Source organism: Dasypus novemcinctus, chromosome 1, assembly GCF_030445035.2.
Source record: "Dasypus novemcinctus isolate mDasNov1 chromosome 1, mDasNov1.1.hap2, whole genome shotgun sequence".
Classification (NCBI taxonomy): domain Eukaryota; kingdom Metazoa; phylum Chordata; class Mammalia; order Cingulata; family Dasypodidae; genus Dasypus; species Dasypus novemcinctus.
The window spans coordinates 135,838,443-135,854,295 of record NC_080673.1 but is presented as its reverse complement, the minus strand read 5'-3'; positions in this window follow the sequence as shown (position 1 = coordinate 135,854,295).

Sequence of the window (15,853 nt, the reverse complement as noted above, 5' to 3'; positions counted from 1 at the left end):
AAAAAAACAGGAGAGGCAGAGATGGAGGAGAGTGTAAGAGCAACAAAAAAGATAAAAAAGAGAAGGAAAAAAAAAACAAAAACAAAATATGACAAACACAAGCCCAAACAAAACATGGCTAACAGAAATAATTCCTTGAAAGTAATAACACTGAATTTCAATGGATTAAACTCACCTGTCAAAAGATTCAGGCTGGAAGATTGAATAAGGAAATATGACCCTTCTATATGCTGTCTACAAGAAACACATCTTAGACCAGGGATTCAAGGAGGTTGAAAGTGAATGGCTGGAAAACAATCTTACAAGCAAACAATAACCAAAAAAAGGCAGGAGTACCTATATTAATATCAGACAAAATAGAGTTTCAATGCAAAACAATTGTGAGAGACAAAGATGGATACTACATATTAGTGAAAGGGATAATCTTTCAAGAAGAATGAACAATCATAAAAATTATGCTCCTAACAAGGGCACCTTCAAATATGTGAGGCAAACACTGGAAAAACTAAGTGAAAGAACAAATGCCTCTACAATTATAGTGGGAGACTTTAAAATACCACTATCAACTTTGGACAGAACATCTCAAAAAAGAATCAATAAAGAAACAAAAACTTTGAACAGTATATTAGAGGAGCTGCACCTAATAGACATATACAGATCATTACACCTGAATACAGCAGGATATACATTTTTCTCAAGTGCACATGGATCATTTTCCAAGATAGACCATATGCTAGGCCACAAAGAAAGGCTCAATGAATAAAGGTTGAAATCATACAAAATAATATCTCTGACCACAGTGTAATGAAGCTGGAAATCTGCGAAGGCCAGAGGACCAGATTTCACACCAAGATATAGAAATTAAACAGCACACTCTTAGAAAAACAGTGGGTCAAAGAGGAAATATCAAAAGAAATTAATAAGTACCTTGAAACTAATGAAAATGATAACACAACATAACAAAACTTACGGAATGCAGCAAAAGCAGTACTGAGAGTGAAATTTATAGCCACAAATTCATACATCAAAAAAGAAGAAAGGACAAAAACTGAAGAATGAACTGCACATTTGGAGGAATTAGTAAAAAAGCAACAAAGTAACCCCACAGGAAGAAGAAAGAAAGAACAAAGATAAGAGCAGAACTAAATGAAATAGAAAATAAGAAAGCACTTCAAAAGATAAACAAAACCAAGAGCTGGTTCTCTGAGAACATCAATAAAACTGATAAACCCTTAGCGAGACTAACAAAGACAAAAAGAGAGCAGATGCAAATACACAAAATAAGAAATGAGAAAGGAGTCATCACCACTGACCCCACAGAAATAATGACTATCATAAGAGGATACTTTGAAAAACTATATTCCAACAAAAATGACAATTCAGAGGAAATGGACAAATTCCTAGAAACACAGAAGCAGACTATATTGATGAAAGAAGAAATTGACAATCTCAGCAAACCAATCACAAGTAAACAGATAGAATCAGTCATTAAAAACCTCCCAACTAAGAAGAACCCTGGGCCAGACAGCTTCACAGGTGAATTCTACAAAACATTCCAGAAAGAACTAATGCCAATCTTTCTGAAACTCTTCCAAAAAATAGAAACAGAAGGAACATTACCTAACTCATTCTATGATGCCAACATTGCCCTAGTACCAAAGACAAACAAACACACCACAAGAAAGGAAAATTACAGACCAATTTCTCTAATGAACCTAGACACAAAAATCCTCAGCAAAATACTTGCTAACCGTATTCAACAACACATTAAACAAGTTATACACCATGAAAAAGTGGGATTCATTCTGGGTATGCAATGATGGTTCAACGTAAGAAAATCTATCAGTGTAATACACCATATAAACAGATTGAAGGAAAAAAATCACATGATTATATCTATAGATGCAGCAAAAGCATTTGACAAAATACAGCACCCATTCTTGATAAAAACATTGCAAAAGATGGGAATACAAGGAAATTTTCTGAACATGATAAAGAGTATATATGAAAAACCCACAGCCAACATCATTTACAATGGTCAAATCCTAAAATCTTTCCCTCTAAGATCAGGAACAAGACAAGGATGCCCCCTATCACCTCTTCTATTTAACATTGTCTTAAAAGTACTTGCTCGAGCACTGAGGCAAGATATAAAAGGCATTCATACTGGAAAGGAAGAAGACAACATTTCATTATTTGCAGATGACATGATGCTATATATAGAAAACCCTGAGAAGTCTACAACAAAGCTTCTAGAACTCATAAATGAGTTTTGTAAAGTTGGAGGTCATAAGATCAACGTGCAAAAATCAGTAGCATTTCTGTACACCAATAATGAGCAAGCTCAGGAGGAAATCAAGAAACAAATACCATTTACAATATTCAATAAAAAAATCAAATACCTAGGAATAAATCTAACTAAAGATGTAAAAAACTTATACACAGAGAACTACACAACACTGTTCAAGGAAATCAGAGAAGACCTAAATACATGGAAGAATATTCCCTGTTCATGGATAGGAAAACTAAATATTATTGAGATGTCTATCCTACCAAAACTGATCTACACATTCAATGCATCCCAATAAAAATCAACACAGCATTCTTTAATGAACTAGAAAAACTAACTATGAAATTTATTTGGAAAGGAAAGAGGCCCGAATAGCCAAAGACATATTGAAAAAGAAAAATGAAATTGGAGGAATCACACTACCTGACTTCAAAATATACTACAAAACTACGGTAGTGAAACAGCATGGTATTGGCACAAGGAGAGACACACAGACCAATGGAACCAAATTGAGAGTTCTTATATAGATCCTCATGTATATAGTCATATAATATTCAATAAAGCCACCAAACCCTCTCAACTGGGAGTGAATGGCCTATTCAACAAATGGTGCCTCGAGAACTGGGTATTCATATGTAAAAGAATGCAAGAGGATTACCAACTCACACCTTATACAAAAATCAACTCAAGATGGATCAAAGACCTAAATATAAGAGCCAAGACCATAAAGACTTTGGAAGGCAGTGTAGGGAAGCATCTACAGGACCTTGTAACAGGAAATGGCTTCATGAACTTCATACCAAAAGCATGAGCAGCAAAAGAACAAATAGATAAATGGGACTTCCTCAAAATTAAAGCCTTCTGCACCTCAAAGGAGTTTGTGAAGAAAGTGAAAAGGGAGCCTACACAATGGGAGAAAATATTTGGTAACCATATATCTGATAGGAGTCTTATAACCTGCATATACAAAGAATTCCTATATCTCAAAAATAGACAAACAACCCATTTTAAAAATGGGAAAAAGATTTAAACAGATGCATCTCCAAAAAATAAATACAAGTGGCCAAAAAGCACATGAAAAATGCTCCAAATCTCTAGCTATTAGGCAAATGCAAATCAAAACTACAATGAGATACCATCTTACTCCCGTAAGTATGGCAGGTATGAAAAAACGGAAGACCACAAATGCTGGAGAGGATGTGGAGGAATGGGAACACTCATCCACTGCTGGTGGGAATGCAGAAGGATCCAGCCATTCTGGAGGACAGTTTGGCAGTTTCTCAAAAAACTAACTATAGATTTGCCATATGACCCAGCAATTCCATTGCTGGGTATATACCCAGTAGAACAGAAAACAAGGACCCAAACCAATATATGCACACCAATGTTCATAGCAGCATTGTTCACTATTGCCAAAACTTGGAATCCACCCAAATCCCCATCAACAGATGAATGGATAAATAAAGTGTGGTATATACATACAATGGAATACTACTCAGCTTTAAGAACAAATACACTACAAACACATGTGATAACATGGATGAATCTTGAGAACCTTATGTTGAGTGAAGCAACCCAGGCATTGAAGGACAAATACTACATGACCTCAATGATATGAAATAAGTAAACCAAGCTGCCTCAGAGAGCTAGAGACTGGATGATAGGCTAAAGGAAAATGGGGGGTAGAGGAAGGATGCAAGCTGACACCAACATGGGTGAAATCTATGATAAGCTGGAGGTAAGTATTTGTACAAGCAAGGGATAAAATGGGGGAATAGGGTTACCTTTGGGTGGGGCTTTGCGGGCTTGAGGGGGGCTAGGGATGGGAGGATGGGTAATATTGCCCAAGAAATTGGGGGGAGAAGGGGCAACATACAAACATAGGAGGTTGTCAGGTATTTGGTTGAGAGTAAAATGCTGAGAAAACTTTTTCAAAAATATAATAGGGAAGGTTACCTGTTTAAGATGCTTACAGGGGATAATCTGACACAGGACAGGCTCCTAGGGAGTATGTGAATGCTCATTTTGCCATAGTGGGTTCTATCATTGGATAGAGACCCACATAATGAGAGTGAATGTATACCCACATCCTGCAGAGGACTAATGGTCTCAAATAGAGGAAATTGTATCTCTCGAGAGAAATGGTGGTTCCCAGTGCATTAGGGCAGTTGAGCATGTCAAGCCCTCAACACTGTTGCAAGTATCTCCGAACATGACCCTTCAAGCAATGAAGATTGACTGGCACTGTGGGCCCTGAGGGGAGGGGGAAAGAGGTATTGAATAGATGGAATCAATGTAATTGTGTGACAATAGAAGTGTTCCACAAGATTATGCAAGGATGAATATAAGACATGTTAAATTACACCAAAAATATATAGGGGCTGATAGGCTAAAATGTAAATCATAATGTAAAACATAAGATTATTAAATTTTAGAAAATTGTATAGTCTAAAATATAAACCACAATGTAAACCCAAATGTTACCTTGTTTGAAAGCTATTGTCTTAATATCTGTACATCAGTTTCAGTAAATATAGTATGAGTATGTAAAAAGATTATTCCTGTGGAAAGGAAAAGGGTTTTATGTTGATATGTGAGAGTACTGTATATTGTATATATGAATCACTGTGATCTAAAACTCTTGTGAAGATAAGCTTAATAATTAGGAAAAAGAAAAAGATAGGATGTAGACACGGAGGAAAAGACAGAAGTAGTTGCCTTGCCAATTTGCATACAGAGCAACACTTATTGCAGTGATGGAATCCAAAATATCAAAAACAAAGCTATTGCATTTTTAAATTTTTTGATACCCCAATTTATTTTTACCTTAATTTTTCTAAATTAATATGTATTCTATATCTAACCTTTAAACTCATCACTATATTCCATTTTACTATTAATGGGACCTGGCAATATATTGGACTTCACTTTTGAAGAAGTTTTGGATCACAGAGAGGTTCAACAATGGCAGGGGAGGAATACTGGTGTGGGATGTTATTGACAGGGGACACATGGTTGGCAGGGAGCTCTACAGGGCATGTATCCAGGGTACACAAAAATGTTTGGATATTTTCATAGTGGTTACAATTAAAAACAACAACTGAGAGAAAGCTGAGTTCCTAGCCAGGGGAGCTCTACCACAGTCCCTAAAGGAACAGCAACAGTCTCCCAAGTGCAACGGCAAAGACCAAAAAAGAAGGAAGGTCCAACAATGAGCCCTTGATACTAATGACAATGCTTGTAAGCCTGTGCACCTGAAATAAGAATAAGGCCTAGAGTGCAGGGTGCCTAAGAGTTACCTCCTGAGAGCCTCTGTGTTGCTCAAATGTGGCCAATCTCGAAGCCAAACTCAGCATGTAAATGTGTTGCCTTCTCCCCAGCATGGGACATGACTCCCAGGGATGAGCCTCTCTGGCACCGAGGGATTCCTACCAAGTACCAGCTGATGATGTAACTAGAAAATGACCTTGAATTAAAGGGTCAACTCGGATCAGCAGAATATCTCAGTCTACATATAATACCAGGAGTTAAAAATGCTTTTTGACCTGAATAAAAGGGGGAAATGGAAAGGACAAATGAGTTTATATGGCTATGAGTCTCCAAAAAGAGTCGGGAGGTTATCAGAGGAGTTGCCCTTATGCACACCTCAGCAGAGTCCCAGAGACAGATAAAATAGATACAACCCCAGGTATTGGTTCTTCTGAGGGCTACAGAGACCCACAGATTCTATAGTCATGGCAGATGGAGTTCAGTGCCATGCCAGTTGGCCCTACTTTGGAGTTTGTGTTCCTGAGTGTGATGGAGTTGGACTCAGATGTGATCTTTATTCACAAGCCCCTCCTTTTACTTTTACCAGAACTGTAGTGGTTGCTGGGATTTAATGTATACCCAGGGGACCTGAATCTCTGGACTGACCATGTGATAGCCAGGCCCTGAACCTCAACAGACTTGCAACTCCTACACTCTGGTTTATTGGACTTACCCCACTCAGCTAACATGGAGGTATAGAAGGTCAACCACCACACCAGGGAGCCAAGAGTGCCTACAACTGAAAGCAGGAGAATTGCATCCAGCATCCATGTGGAATCTAAGCCCGCTCTTGATATAGATGTGGAGTGGACACAACCATTCTAAGGTCCACAGGATGGAGGAATAGAGTATGGATTAGAGTGGACTTACTGATATTCTATACATAACTATTGTGATTAGTAATCAAAGAAAATGTGGCATTGGTGTGGAGAAAGTGGCCATGGTGGCTGCTGCGGGTAGGGAGTGGGAGGAAGAGATGTAATGTGGGGGCATTTTCCGGGGTTGGAGTTGTCCTGGGTGGTGCTGCAGGGACAGTTACCGGACATTGTATGTCCTCCCATGGCCCACTGGGTGGACTGTGGGAGAGTGTGGGCTATTATGTGGACCACTGACCATGAGGTGCAGTGGTGCTCAGAGATGTATTCACCAAATGCAATGAATGGCTCATGATGATTGAGGAGGTTGTTGTTACGGGGGGAGGAGTGGAGTGAGGGGGGTGGGGGTATATGAGGCCCTCATAGTTTTTGAATGTAACATTAAAAATAGAAAGACCAAAAAAAATGCCAAAAAAAAAAAAAGATATTATCCTTATCTGAACCTCAAGCCCACTTGACGTGTCTGTAATCATCCATACAATCATGAAATATTTGTTGAAAACTTTCTATATTCCAGACAATGTGCTGTTGCTGAAGGTACAATGGTGAGAGAGAAAAAAAAAAAAAAAAGACATGCTTCTTCATGATGTTCACAAGGAGTGTAGATATTAATCAAATATTTTTAAAAGAAATATTATATTATAATTATAACTGTTCTAGTTCTATGAAAGAGATGAACACAGAGAACTTGCAAGGGGTGGAGCAAGACATCAATAACCAACCTCCCTGTTATTTCACTCCAAGTATTTATATGTCCTCCTTGAAAGAAGTTGCTTATGAAAATTTAACATGCTAAACAAAGTAAACTAGGAAATTTTTTATGTAAAATAAATCTATTTTTCACATCACTGAATAAATTGACCAGAAGTTTCTTCTTAAGTAGCGTATTTAAATTACCATGAAAATTGTGAAAACTCAAGATAAATAAAACTTTCCAGGAGTACAGCTCTCATTCAAGGTGGACTGAGGAGTAGGGTACAGACTACTACAGATTGCTAATAGCCAACCATGTGAGAACTGTTAGATACTCAGTGGAGGCAGGGAGTGGGGAAGGTGACACTAAAATATCTTTTAGCCATAGGAACAGTATTAATCAAATGAAAATTTAGAACACATGGTCAAGATATTTTTACTATTTGTAAATGGATTTACTGGAATTTTCATAAAGGCATAAAAATAAATCAATTTGCAAATGTGAACACATACAAAAACTTAGAGATTGTTTCTAGTAGATCAAAAGTTTGGGAACAGGTGCCAGAAGGAGAACACTATGAGTATAAAGAAAGGAAATAAGTAAAATGACTCAAAGTCATAAGAAGCAACTAAGACTTCATTCTTTCAAGAAATATTTGACTATCTATTACATGCCAGGCACTGGTTTATTTGCTTGAGAGGTTATCAGTGAATAAAACTAAAGACTGCTGCCTTTGTGAAGCTTATATTTCAACAACAGAGGCAAATGAGAAATGTGAACACCACAAATCAGTAAATTATGTAATACATTAGAAGGTGATGCCTGTCATAGAAAAAAAAATTGCAGAACAGAGTAAAGTAGACCTGTCCGCAGTGGTGGGGCAGGCTGCATATTTAGGAAAGCAGTCAGGGTAGGCCTCAAGAAGAAGGTGAATGGGAACAGACTTGAGCGGGTAAGGGAGTGAGCTGAGCAGATGTCTGGGCGTGCAGCATTCTAGATATGGGAACAGGTGGAGACGAGGCTCTGAAGCAGGAGTGAGCCTGGCCTCCCCATGGACAGCAAGGAGCCTGGATGGTTAAGCAGACTGAGGGAGAAGGAATGAGGTGGGAAAGTCAGAGAGGGACGGGGCTGAGACCATGAGAGCCTCTTAGGTCATTGTCAGGTCTCTGTCTTTTCCTCTGAGAGACGTGGGAAGTCAGTTCAGTCAATTCAGGGGGTTGAGCTGAGAGAGGAGTGATAAGATCAGGCTTTTGTTTTCAAAGAATCACTCTGGCTACCGTGGTAACCACAAGTTTTAAGGGAAACCAAGATCTGGAGGATTTATTATTATATGATCTTTTTCTAAATTTTTTTAAACGATTTTTATTTATTTATTTCTCCCCAACACCTTGTTATTTGCACTTGCCGTGTCTGTTTGTCTTCCTTATTTCTTTAGGAGGTATCAGGAGCCAAACACTGGACCTCTGATGTGGGAGGGATGTGCCTAATCACTTGAGCCACCTCGGATCCCTGCTTTGTTGTGTCTTTCATTATGTTCTTCCTCCCTGCATCTCTTGTTGTGTCATCTTGTTGCGTCAGCTCACCATGCCTACCCATCGCACCAGCTCGTTGTTTTTTTTTAGGAGGCATTGGGATACAAACCAGAGACCTCCCTTGTGGTAGGTGGGAGCCCAGTCACCTGAGCCACATTCACTTCCCTCATAAAATCTTAATGCTGAAAGGGACCCCCAAGCACAGGAAATGCCAATCTCTTCTCTCGCAGTGGGAGAAAAGTCCAAAGTCAAACAAACAGCCAGTGGCAGGTCCTGAGTAAATCCAAGCTGACCCAGGTGCTCTGTCCAGTGCTCAAGGGTCACACCACAGTGCCTCTGGGGTGTAGCCAGAAGCAAAAGCAGACTGGGTCAAGCTGGCCAGGGAGCTTCTGCCTAAATGCAGAGAGTGTGCTGAGAGAAATGAAGCAAGAGCACTTTGGGGATATGAGAATGGGTTTTACCTCTCACCACGTCACCTTAGGCAGGTTTTTTTGCTTTTCTGGGCCTTGATTTCCTCATCTATAGAGAAAAACCATGCAATAGACCGTATGTTTAACTAGGATATTTTAACCCCTAAAATGCTTGATTTTTATGACACGACGGCAGGGACTCTTAACCTTTTTTGTTTCACAGATCCCTTTGACATTCAGGAGAAAACTATGAACCGCTTACTGAATCCACACTATACTGTGTATTATTTAATAATACACACCCGCACCAACATGTATCCACAAGAATAATTTTTTTTATTTCAATTCAAGCTCATGGACCCCTTGTTAAGAACCCCTGCACTATAGAAATACCAGGAAGTAATGTGTCCGACACAAGGCAAAAGCAGGAAAATGCAATCGAAAATTTGGCAGTTTACTTTCAAGCGGTGGAAAAAAGTACATGTGCACAGAGCTAGGTGCAGACTCTACATGTTATGTCCTGAAAAGGAGGAAGGCAGCTCCAAAAAGGAAACGGGAGCCAGGAACTACCACCAGAAATCCTATGTGCCCCTTCCCACCCTTATCACCCCACCCCATGGGATCCGGCATTTTTCCATTCTACAATTCCATCCTCTGCCATGCACAAAACATTCCACCAACCAGGGAATTAAAACTGCTCCAAAACATACAGAAACTACAGACAGACATTTTTGCATTTCGTGAACCCTCTTAACACCTGTATCTAAATGGATATGAAATCCCAAACCCATTCCTGCCTCATCAAATATTTGTTACCAAGGAAGCAGTTCAACTCTGCTTTGGCACTTCCTTCAGCAAAGCTGGTTCCAGGTCAGGAAACTCTACTAAACCAACAGCTGCCAAATCAGGTAATTGTCCTACAATAGGGACCATTCACAAACCAGCAAAGAAATCATGTTAAGACTACTGGATTTAAAATCAAGATTTACGCAAAGAGACTCATAACTGAACAGGAGAGAGAGGCTTCCCATTTGTGAGAAAAATCAAGAACCAATACATTATTTTGAAACTTTTGATTCAGGAAAACCCAGCACCTCCTTTCTTATTCCTTTTGTCTGAATAATAATTTGGTTTTGCAGCCAAATTTAGCAAACTTTGAAAAGAAATGGCTACACCCACTTACAAAGCTTGGCCATCTATGCCCTAGAGATACTGTGACATACCATGTGTGATATCTGCCAGATTTGCCAGTGTTAGGAGGCGATATATAAAAATAACTGCAGATTTCCTCATGTGTTTTTTTTTAAGTTTCATTGTTGATGAGCTGATGTGTTACTATAAAATCTGTTTCTTCGAAGCATATTTAAAGACTTTCAAAAGCTGTTTTGCCCTCCTTTCCACACCAACCCTTCCCCTGCTGTAAAGCATCGCTCTGCCCCTCCTTACCTACTTCTGGACTTTGTGTCTAGAGCTCTCTTTTTAGTCTTTGAACATTATAGAACACTCAAGTGAGAATCCAATGTCATTCTTTGAGCTCTCTGAAGCTTACACAATTTGGAACCTCTCTTTAAGAAAAAATAATACAAAATTAGGTATGACACTTGATAGCATGAATACTTATTTAGAATTAGAAAAGAAGTAAGAATAAATTGCACATTATTTAAGCTGATGAATACCACAAATTTGACCCATTGCCAGGGTGCCTCCCCGGGTCTTGGATAGAGGCAATGTATTAAGAGGCCCTGAAGTTTCACTTACATTTACCTTCACAGAAAATGCACCTCTATCTTGAGCATATTCACCTTTGCTGGAGTCATGGCAACATTCTCTTCCTTCATACATCACTTTCAATGTCCTATACGTCTTCCCTTTAACTCTAATACCACTGACACAGATGCTTACACTGGGGTCAGATCTGCAATTGGTAAGTACTTTTTTATATCATTGTTAAATAAATATAATTCTGGATATAAAGAATATATATGAGTGTACACACAAACACACACACACATATTCACTTAGATAGGTTGAAAGAGAGAAGACAGAAAATTCAAGGAGAGTTGGATGCTAATCAATACATCCTAAAATGTTTTTCATAGAAAGAGCATCTCTAAAGAAATTAATCTAATTCCAGGTCTGTTCTTTTCTAATTCTTTTCATTTCTTCTCTGAGATCGTCTCCTGAACCCACTTCAATACCTTCCTTCTGCCTCTAAGTCATTTACACACATACATAAACACTATGACTGTTCTCATCAAAACAAGAGCAAACTAGAAGGGATAGAAAAATCTTTAGCATTTCTCATAGAATCTCTGTATAGTTTAATCTGCTTTGGGGAGAAAAATAATAATGCTCCTTTCCCGCCTATAGTGGATTTTTTCCCAATGGTCAGCTTTGAATATAGTAATAGTGCATATTTCATACTAGATATTTTATTCCATCCCTCACAGTGTTCACAGGGATACCTATAAAGGAATTCATTTCTTCATAAGAAAGCCATCAGAGAAACTTCAGGAACTATTGCTGTTTTATCCAAAGAGGGAAAATGAGAATGAAATCACCTAAGTAATTTTCAAGGAGAACGGATTAAATGCCAAAGAAAAGTTAGTCCTAGATATTATGATTTTTCTAGTTAGTAGACTAAACAAGTTTTGCCCTTAAACTTTGTATTTAATTCCACATGAAATAGAATACAATATATTTACATAGCAAATCCTCCCTTTAAACATATTTTACATTTTAAAATTTTTAGAAAATTTTTTGAAAAAAATACAGTGAAAATCTTTCCTATTGCCCTACAGCTAAATCCTTCCGCAGAGATAACAAGTAGTACTCAGACTATCGCACTGACCCTGGGGGATTTGTACAAGCAACAGCAGCTGCAACCACAAGTAAGTTCAAAAATTCAACTTCAGCTCAACATTGGGGAGGATTTTGTCTCCAGTGGAAGACTAAAGGCAAGACAGAATTTTTTCAAGTTTCTTGAAAATTTTACTCAGATCATTTACAGAGAGATCTTCTACAGTCTTTGGCTGAACAATTTTCTACTGAAAACCCATGAAAATGAATGCAAAAAGTTGAGCATGCTGTCCCATAACCTCTCTAGAATACATTTATAAGGTATAGCAGGGAAATATGAAGAGTTGGGGAAAGTAGAAAAGTAAAGAATGTAAAGTGGGAAGTCAAGAGGTATTAGGATTCTTCTCTAACATGTTCTGTTTTCTGCTGAAAACTTCTGGGATGGCTTAGATCATCCCAAAGAAAAATAATGAGATGGATAAAGTTTATCTTCAGCAAATCTACTCTGTCTTTTTGTGCCCTTCTTCCATGCCCTCTTTCAAATCCCCAAGGACTTTCTCCTTCTTTCCCACTTCCCATTACCACTTACTTCCAGGAAAAACTCTTGAAGACCACCTCACTTTAAGATATAGTGAGGGAAACGGACTTTGGCCCAGTGGTTAGGGCATCCGTCTACCACATGGGAGGTCCGCGGTTCAAGCCCCGGGCCTCCTTGACCCGTGTGGAGCTGGCCATGCGCAGTGCTGATGCGCGCAAGGAGTGCCGTGCTACACAGGGGTGTCCCCCGCGTAGGGGAGCCCCACGCGCAAGGAGTGCACCCATAAGGAGAGCCGCCCAGCGCAAAGGAGGGAGCAGCCTGCTGAGGAATGGCGCCGCCCACACTTCCCGTGCCACTGACAACAACAGAAGCGGACAAAAGAAAATAAGACGCAGCAAAAAGACACAGAAAACAGACAACCAGGGGAGGGGAGGGGAATTAAGTAAATAAAAGTAAATCTTTAAAAAAAAAAAAAAAGATATAATGAGGTGCTTAGGGCAGCACCCCTCTCAAAAGTGTTTGCACCTTGCAGACAAAGTCCAAACATTTACCTTCTTACCTTTAATGGGCTCTGGAGAATTATATAATGATCCCTCTATGGCTAGACTAAGTTGTTCGAGAATAACTCATTCTCCCCATCACGTGACCTCTGCCTCCATCATCCCTACATAATGACCTAATTTTTGTGGAAGATTTTGTTGACTTTTTATTACACGAGTAATATTTGATGATTATAGAAACTTTAGTACAGATAAGCAAAAAGAATAAAATTAGGGGTGTAGGTGTAGCTCAGTGATTTGAGCACCTACTTCCCATGTATGAGACCCTGGGTTCAATGCCCAGTACCTCCTTAAAAAGTGAAAATTAAAGTCACTCATAATTCTTCACCTAGAAGTAAATACTGAACATTCTAGTATATAGCCTTCCAGGCTTTTTTCTATGCATATAAGTACATTTTTAAAGGAAAATATGTTCTTACCATGTCCAAATTCTATAACCTGCTTTTTTCCCAATTAATACATTTCAAATAGTTTCACTTGTTAAGTATTCATTTATAAAATTGTTTTTAACAATTGCTTAGTATTCCATTGTATACTTAATTCCTTATTTCTGAAAATTAAGGGTTTTTTCCAAAACTTTTCCTTCTATTTGCAATGCTGGAGTGAACATCCTTAAAACTAGATTTCCTTAGGATCAGTTCTTACAATGAGAACTTCTAGGTCAAAGAGCACACAAAAGGACAAGACTTTTAATAAACATTTCAAATTATGAGGCATGAATACATTCTAACCATCTTCCTGCCACTACAGATATTACAAGATTTCAAAAAGAACAAGCTTGTATCAACTAGTAATTATAATCAAAGCTGAGTTTCATTCTCAATATAATTATATGCTGCTCAATTTAGATTTTATATCATAGGTGACTGATACTTTTCCCTGTACCTTCATTTGTCCAAAATAGCAACTGAAAAAAAAAAAAAAACTCTGTACTGTAGCATTTATCCATATTTGTAAAATTCTGTAACATTAAGTTGATTTTGATATTTCTTTTTTAATATTAGGACACATACTTGTCTGTCAGTCAGAACTTATTTCTTAAAGATATGCTAGAGCCCTCATTCAAAGGATTTCCAGCTTATTTATATTTTGGTAATAAAAGTGACCCTCTGAAAAGGACTTGAAAAACATGCAAAAAATAAGAATCTCTTTATCATGTATGGTATCACCCATATGCTGACTGCCAGCTTCAGTTTCTATTGTTGCCATGCTCTAATTTTGAAGACAAACTCTGCTTTTTCATATTCTCCAAAGAATAGCTACTCATGCAGAAGACATTATCGGGCATTGTACATGTTCCTGAAGGTTCGGTAGGGAGGATTCGACATTGCACACTCCCCAACAGTCAACAACATAGATCAATTCCTATTCTCTGTCTCTAGTCTATGCTGCCACCAAGGATGCCCACACCTGACCTTTCCTTGTGCAGCCCATCCCTGGAAACCTGCTTCTCCCTATCGAGAGTAGCTTACTGTGTCTGCCAGAAATCTGGGCACCTATCCACATCTCCCATTTATCAAAGCAAAGCCAACACGGCTGAAAGTGAATTCTAGAACCACACAACCTCTGATGAACTCCAACTCTCTGCCTTCTACCTGTGTGGTGTTGGCCAAGTTACTTAACCCCTCTGTGGCTCACTTTCCTCATCGTGAAAATGGGGATTAAAGTAGAACCTACCTCTCAAGCTGTTCAAAGGATTAAATGAGTACATATACAGAAAACATTTAGAACAGCCTACCACATAGAAAATACTCTATAGTGCTATTATTTCAAATGCCTTAATAACATCTAAGAGGAAAATGTTTCTCCTATTGTTACATTGGTGAGCAATTAAATTACCTTTCATTGCATTTTTACTTAGACGTCTGTGGTTTCTTTGTTTATTTTGGTCCTTGCTGCCCGAACTTGCCTTTAAAGAAGAAATTTCAATTTTGTTTTCTCCCAAATCCCTGTGTACTGTCCCTCCTTCTCATTTTCCTGTTGGCAGCTGAAGATCAGTTGTTTTGTTTTGTTTTGTTTTGTTTTGTTTTGTTGTCAGTAGCCGAGGACATCCTTGAAAGTAAGGTTTTTTCTTCAATATATGTACTTTTTACCTGCTAGCATTATGGGTATTGCTGAACCATTTGTCTTGGGGAATAGTAAGTCTCTTTCATAAGACTACCACATTTTTCACATTGCTGATATTAAAAGTCCCACTCTGATGACTTTCCTAGCACTGTGTGAACTGTCTATAGAAATAAAAGTAAATCTTTAAAACCTTGGCTTTCTTTGACAAAATCTAAGCTAGTCCTTAGATTACTAGAGAGTGCTTGAGCATGCCAACACCTCACCAAAATATTTTTTAGTTTTAAATTCATAATATTTATGTAGTCATCAGTGACCATGAAAGCATTTCCTGCCTAGTTCCAAGAGTCCTAACAATGCCAGGGATTAGTGAACAATAGAAGCTCTATTTTAATGGCAAAATATGTAGGCAATCAGTACATACAAGATTATAGAGGGAAACGGACTTTGGCCCAGTGGTTAGGGCGTCCGTCTACCACATGGGAGGTCCGCGGTTCAAGCTCTGGACCTCCTTGACCCTTGTGGAGCTGGCCCATGCGCAGTGCTGATGCGCACAAGGAGTGCCCTGCCACGCAGGGGTGTCCCCCCGCGTAGGGGAGCCCCACGCGCAAGGAGTGCACCCATAAGGAGAGCCGCCCAGCGCGAAGGGAGCAGCCTGCCGAGGAATGGCGCCGCCCACACTTCCCGTGCCGCTGACGACAACAGAAGCGGACAAAGAAACAAGACGCAGCAAAAAGACACAGAAAACAGACAACCAGGGGAGGGGAGGGGAATTAAAGAAA